This window comes from Lycium barbarum, chromosome 12, assembly GCF_019175385.1.
Source record: "Lycium barbarum isolate Lr01 chromosome 12, ASM1917538v2, whole genome shotgun sequence".
In the NCBI taxonomy this organism is placed as follows: Eukaryota; Viridiplantae; Streptophyta; class Magnoliopsida; order Solanales; family Solanaceae; genus Lycium; species Lycium barbarum.
In genome coordinates, this window is record NC_083348.1 from 75,123,624 (window position 1) to 75,130,245 (window position 6,622).

General features: G+C 31.0%; 1 long non-coding RNA gene across 2 annotated transcripts; it reads right to left on the minus strand.

Moving 5' to 3' along the window:
* Positions 1–2,749: 2,749 nt before the first annotated feature.
* Positions 2,750–4,750, minus strand: LOC132623767 (uncharacterized). Of its 2 annotated transcripts, none has more exons than XR_009576415.1 (2): positions 4,036–4,750; positions 2,750–2,998 (listed from the first exon to the last, which is right to left on the minus strand). It is a non-coding gene; the product is annotated as an uncharacterized LOC132623767 (long non-coding RNA). The 2 variants fall into 2 exon arrangements; XR_009576416.1 differs by having other exon boundaries at positions 2,750–3,319.
* Positions 4,751–6,622: the final 1,872 nt, after the last annotated feature.

Genomic DNA, 6,622 nt, shown 5'->3' on the forward strand with positions numbered 1-6,622 from the left:
CATTATTTAGAAGTCAAACAAGAATTAAATAACCTATACCCAGAATATATTAAATTAAGTAGTACCAAAGAAAACCAGTTAAGATTACAAGAATTAATAGATATAATATCAGGATTAGAATATAAGTTACTAGGATATATATATATATATATATATGTTAAGCAAATTCGATGAGTCATCGTTGAAGGATTTAAGTAATTTGAAAGGACAGGTAGTGAATGACCTGATATACTTTACTCATTATGTAATTGAAATTAACAATAGTAATTGGACTTCATAGTTCTAATTTATTTGCATGAGAAGCCTTTTGCTGTGCACTATTAGTAGATAAGTCGAACTTTCAAGATGGGAAAAGTGACAATAAACACAAATGAGGAAAAATGCAATGCACGTTCTAGAAGATATAAATTCTATTTCACAAGTCATTTTAGGCCACAAAATGTGAAAGAGAAAACGTTTAATATATACTTGTCTGCTTACTAATGTCTAATGACAAGGACATATGAAGAAATGACATACAATGTTCAGTGGCGTTAAGATGCTGTCACTGGAAATTAAACCAGATTATAATTTCCAGGGGTTAAAAATCAAACTTAGTAGATACTATCAAGAACAAAATGCAACCACTGCGGACTTTTAGTTTGTAGTAATTTTTTTCTCCTTGATACTGAAGTGATTATCACCATCTAAGTCACTTCAGATTCAAAGGCAAGAAACCAAACAAGAAGAAAAACATCAATTGTATTTGTTTGGCGCCGTATGCATCCAGTGGCGGATCCAGGATTTTCATTCAGGGTGTTCGGAAAAAAGAAGCTAAATATACACTGTAATTTTTTGCTTAGGGTGTTCAAAAGTTAATATATGCACATAAATACAAAAAATTTACCCTATACATACACTGTAATTTTTTGCCGAGGGTGGTGAACACCCTCACTTGAACGTGGATCCGCCCCTGTATGCATCAATAGACCCATAATCACTCGAATTATAACCTGTTCCGATTGATAACCTAAACACATGATAAATTATTCTTATTAGATACTTTCGACTATTTTCAAACGCTCATTACATAGATAAGTTAATTACATAAATAAAAATATCATCTCCTTTAATTATACACATTAGTCTCAATAAAACTGTAAAACTTCAGGTTTGTTACAATTGAGGCTGATGCGTATAATTAAAGAAGTGACATTATGTGGTTAACTTAGTTATCTAATAGACGTTTGAAAACACGCACTATCTTTTTGTCAAAATTTAAACCGAAAATGTCTAATAGAATTCATGTGCTCAATTAAAAAAAATGGTAGTTCACATATCTAAATGAAATTAATTAACTGACAAGCTTAAAAGGCCATCTATGTACCAAGCCCTTTTTTCCCAACAATTTTGTGTCAAGCGTGTGCATGCAATAGAATATAACAGCAATAAAATTTGTCGAAATATATAACAAAAACATCCCGATTTCGATAGCCTACACTCTAAACCATTATCCTCCCTACCCCCAGAACCATTTATGTTGAGAGGACATGAACACAAACTGCGAATTGATGATTTGTTTATAGCCTTTCACAATCACTAATTAACTACTCAAACATTTCAAACTTCTTGAGCTCCGCGAGTCATGGATCCAAAAGACTAATTCGTTTTCTCGATCAATCTCAAAAATAAATATCTAGATCGGGACTTATAGTCTAGGGGTACCAGTGAAAATTTTCCATAAAATAAACGCGAGTTCAATTTTCATAATTGTCTCCCTTCCTCTTCTCTAACCCCCCATTACTGCAATAGAAAATAAATTTACAAAATTTCTAGATCAGGAAACTTAAAGCATGTTAGTAATTACTGTATTCACTATAAGGTGATCTTAGTTAGCTCAATTGGTTGGCTACCTGGAATTTCGCCTTGTTGGAGAGGGTTCGATTCTCCACCTTGTAATCCCCTATCCAATTTCCTCTTCTCCTAACCCCCAATTTTTTTTTTTTAAATATTTACTGTATTACCGATTAGTGTTAACTACAAAGATTTACCTATATTTATCTTATAAGTGATATGATTTTATAAATATTTTCTACACAATCAACCTATACAACTTAAACTCCAAAAAAGAAAAAGAACTTAAAATGGTATAGAGGATTCCTAAATATACATGTATATATTTGACACTATTACTTTTTTATCCTTAAAGAAGGCGTCAAACGAAGGCGCCAAACTGCAAGTAAACCATCTAGGAAGACTTTTGTGTTAGATAGTTTGTAATATATATGAAATGTGATTTTCACACAACATAAGACAAAAAGAGTTTGAAAACTTTACATAACAAAAGTTTTGATATTTTCAGATTTTATTTAAAATTTGAATTTAAATGGACATGTATATTTATGAAAAGTCATGACTATTCACAATAGTCACTTATGTAACTCTATAAATAAGGCCTTACTTCATGAAGTGACAGAGGAAAATCTACATATGTATAACACAAGCTTTGCTGTATCCTGAAGGAAATTGCTTGTATTTTTTCCAATTTGTATACGGACAATATCTCTTTAAGGAAAGTCGATTCTTCCACGCCTCAGAGCTATTTCATCGCCAATTATGTTTTTCTATTTTTTCTAACATTTAGTGCACAAAAGCTCCAATGCACATGATGAGACCACTTCAGCAAGCACAAGAATGACAACTTTACGAGGACATATTCATCAAATAGTCATTGTTAGGTGCGATATATAAATAATAGCAGAGCACCAAGTAATGAAAATCTTATCAATGTTATACCTACCACAAATGCATTTGTAACAGTTAAGAAATTGTGCATCACCCATTAAACTTTTGTGAAGTCATTAATTAGGTAATACTTATAATTTCCACATAACAAAAGTACAGTTGTCATCATGTAATTGAATACCATAAGATGAAAATACAAGCTTGTAAATTAATTAACAATCATGTCTTTCTCGTGTCTTGTGAATTTGCTTGGCTCAATCTTGATATTGTATATCTGCATAGAAAACCACACAGACAAACAAACAAACAATCACACACCCACACGCACTCAAAGTACACTCAAATTAAAGGATTAAAATTCCACAAAAACAGAACAATAGATCCCCTAGCAAGTACTTATAAATCTGCGCAGAAATTTCGGTCCGATTAATGGGATAAATTATTAATTGTTGCCTTTATATTTGGAAATTTTACATGCCTGGAGTTCAAAACTCAAATGTCATCACTCATCAGAAACCATCATCATTCATTGTGGCGGATGCAACGTTCAGGTATCGAGTTCATCTGAATTCGGTATTTTGCAACATAAATTTATCTGTAAAAATCCACCAAATTACAACAAATAGTATGTCTAAGCCAATAATATAAAACTACAGAGGGTTCACATATAGGAACTTAAAGATTTGAATTGGTAGAATTTAAATCTTGAATTCACCTCCGACCATTTATCATTAATAGGACTATAGGCAGGGGCGAATTTATGTAGAAAAAATGAGTCACGTGAACCCATGGTTATCTGACTAAACTCGGTATATTATGTATATAATTCTTAAAATATATTTAATATTAACTGAAGGAACACATGTTAAACAAGCTTGAGTGGAGTACCGGTTAAGTTTTGGGTTTAATCCCTTAAGGTCACGGGATTGAACCCTACAAAATGCACTTTTGCATCTTTTTGTTTTTGAATTTCTAAGCAGCCTATAACGTTTGGCTCGCCAAGTTTATGTCACTAGAAAATTTTATATCTTATCTTAAAAATAATGGTGAACTTATCCTCTTGATATTCTGGATTTTCCCGTAACCGTAGGGTATATGTTATTTGTTATTGTACTAGATGCGTACTTAACAACGATTTGAACTCTATATGAGGATAGAATGTTCATGCATTAACAGTCTAAAAGAACATACATACCATATAGATTCCTATAGAAAGAATTAAAGCACTCTGATAAGAGAGTAAAAAAGATTAAAGGAAGAAGATAATCCACAGTAAAATAAAAATAAAAATGGAGATATATAGAGTATCACCTGAGATAAATCAATGTCATTGAGAAGTCAAGGTCAAAATTAGAAGCCTTTTCCTTTGTGTGTATTGTTGGTGAGTGATTGAAGCTGCTAGATGACCTGATGGAACCAAACCTTTGGAAAGCTAGCTATATATATATATATATATTCTCTTTAAAGAAAACCTTCCAAAATTTCATTTTCTTTTTTTCAAATCTAATTAACTTCAAACCCAAAAGAGGGAAAGGCCTCAAGATTTTAAGAAAAAAATATGGGCTTTCCTTTCTTTTTTTGCAAGAAAATATACGGAAAAATAGATTTTGCTCTTACCAGATCATGCTGGCAGCTTCAACCTCTCAAAACCAACATACAAATACTGAGAGAGAATCAGAATTTAAAGTTTATGGATTCTGAACTTTCCACCAAATTGATTCATCTGGAAATTAATTAAAGAGCAAAAAAATGAACAAAGGTTATGGCCTATTTGAGGAAGTATTTTAAGGTATATAAGAAATGTAGGGTGGAACTGGGGCTTTCTCTTTGTGTTTGTTTGGTGAGGGTGGGGGGTTAGGGGTGGAAGGAAGATGCCCTATAGGTTGGGTTATTCAACACAACACAACACACACAGGAACCATGCATGCTTTTGATTTTGCGGAAAATGGATGGATGCCCCTCGTGAATATAGTCTCCCATCCATCTACTATATATATAAAATATAAATGCTCCTCTCTTTAGTTTTTCCTCTACTTCCTCTCCTTTGTCTGTATATACTCTGTCAATATATAGAGGGTTTTTAATTAGTATTAAATTCAGTTACAAATCGAAAAAATTTAACCGGCATCATTTCTGAGTTAAGAGAGTGAGTTTGAAAGTGAATATCTATTCGACTTGAAAAACACTAAATTTTAACGTTAGATTAATTTTCTTAAAGAGATGCGAGTAACAAAGTTGAAAATACTGATACGGATGAAAGTTCCAAATCAATTAATCGAGCTTTAGATTCTTAATATAACTAAAAAAATTATTCTAGTAAATTAATTATTGCACTCATCCTATAACTACACTAATCATTCTAAACAAATACAACATCTCAATCAACCATTGGCTAGTTTTGGCTATTTTCTTACAGCTGTTGACATTGACTTATTGCCTGGGCTGCCTGAACGTTTCCATTTTTCTTTTTCTCCCGTCCTCGTCTCCCCTATCTAGTGTCTAATTGAATTAGAGCAGATATACTCTATTTGAAAAAATAATGTATATATACCCTTGCCGTTACAAAATGGTGCAAATATATCATTGTCTTTACATAAATAGTGTAAATATACCCTTTTTGCTAATGGGATTTAAAAAAAAATCATTTAGCTTATTTTTAATTAAAAAAATGTCATGTGGCTTTTAAAAAAAAGTCTATCCATTTTTTTAATAGGCATATTTTTCTAATGCCACTTGGTAAATTTTTTTCTGGTGGGTCGGGTTTGGTTCGTTTAAAAAAAATATATCCGTGACTTAAAAAAAAAATCTACCCATTTTTTTAAACGATCAGACCCGACCCACCTAAAAACAAAATCATGTGGCTTTAGAAAAAGATGTCTACTAAAAACAAATGGGTTGAATTTTTTTTTTAAAGCCACGTGGCATTTTTTTAATTAAAAAATAAACTAAATGATTTTAAAAAAAAATTCGTCAACAAAAAGGGTATATTTGCATCATTTTGTAATGGGAAAGGTATATTTACACTACTTTTATAATGAGGGTATATTTACTCGAAATCGCAAATTTGAAGGATATATTTGCACCTTTGCCCTTTAATTTAAAGGAAATGGAAGAGGAACCACACACTTTTATATAAAAAAGGGAAAAGGGTCAAATATACCCCTCTACTTTAGTTTATTGGCTAACTTTGCCCTCCGTTAGCCAAAGTAGTCAAATATACCCCTCCCGTTACAAGTTAGAGTCAAATATACCCTACTGTTAGCAAAGTTTCAAAAATACTCCTCATTTCTAACATATTCCCACATAAGCAAGTCTAGTCATTGAAATTGAGTGACATGGACACCACATGACATTTAACTTATTCTATGTGGTGCATACATGGTAATTTTTTAAAAATAATCTAGAAAATTGATTTTTTTTTAAAACAAATCTGGAAAAAAATGAATTTTATTAAAAATCTGAAACTTTTTGTTTTAATAAAACCCGTTTTATTAAAATATATTCTCGAAAATTGGATATTTTAGTTAAAAAATCTGAAAAACTGTAAAGTATTTTTTTTTTAAAAGTGTCCTAATTTGTTTTTAAAATCTGGATTAATTTTAAAAAATCTGAAAAACTGATTTTAAAAAAAATCATTTTCCAGGATTTTTTTTAATTAAAAAAATTGGGGGTTTTATAAAATAAAATAAAAATAAGATTTTTAATAAAAGTCATTTTTAACAGATTTGTTTTTAGAAAAATCAATTTTTCAGATTATTTTTAAAAAAAGTGTCACGTAGGCACCACATAGAATAAGTTAAATGCCATGTGGCGTTCATGTCACCAATTCCAATGACTAGACTTGTTTATGTAGAAATATGTTAGAAATGAGGGGTATTTTTGAAATTTTGCTAATGGT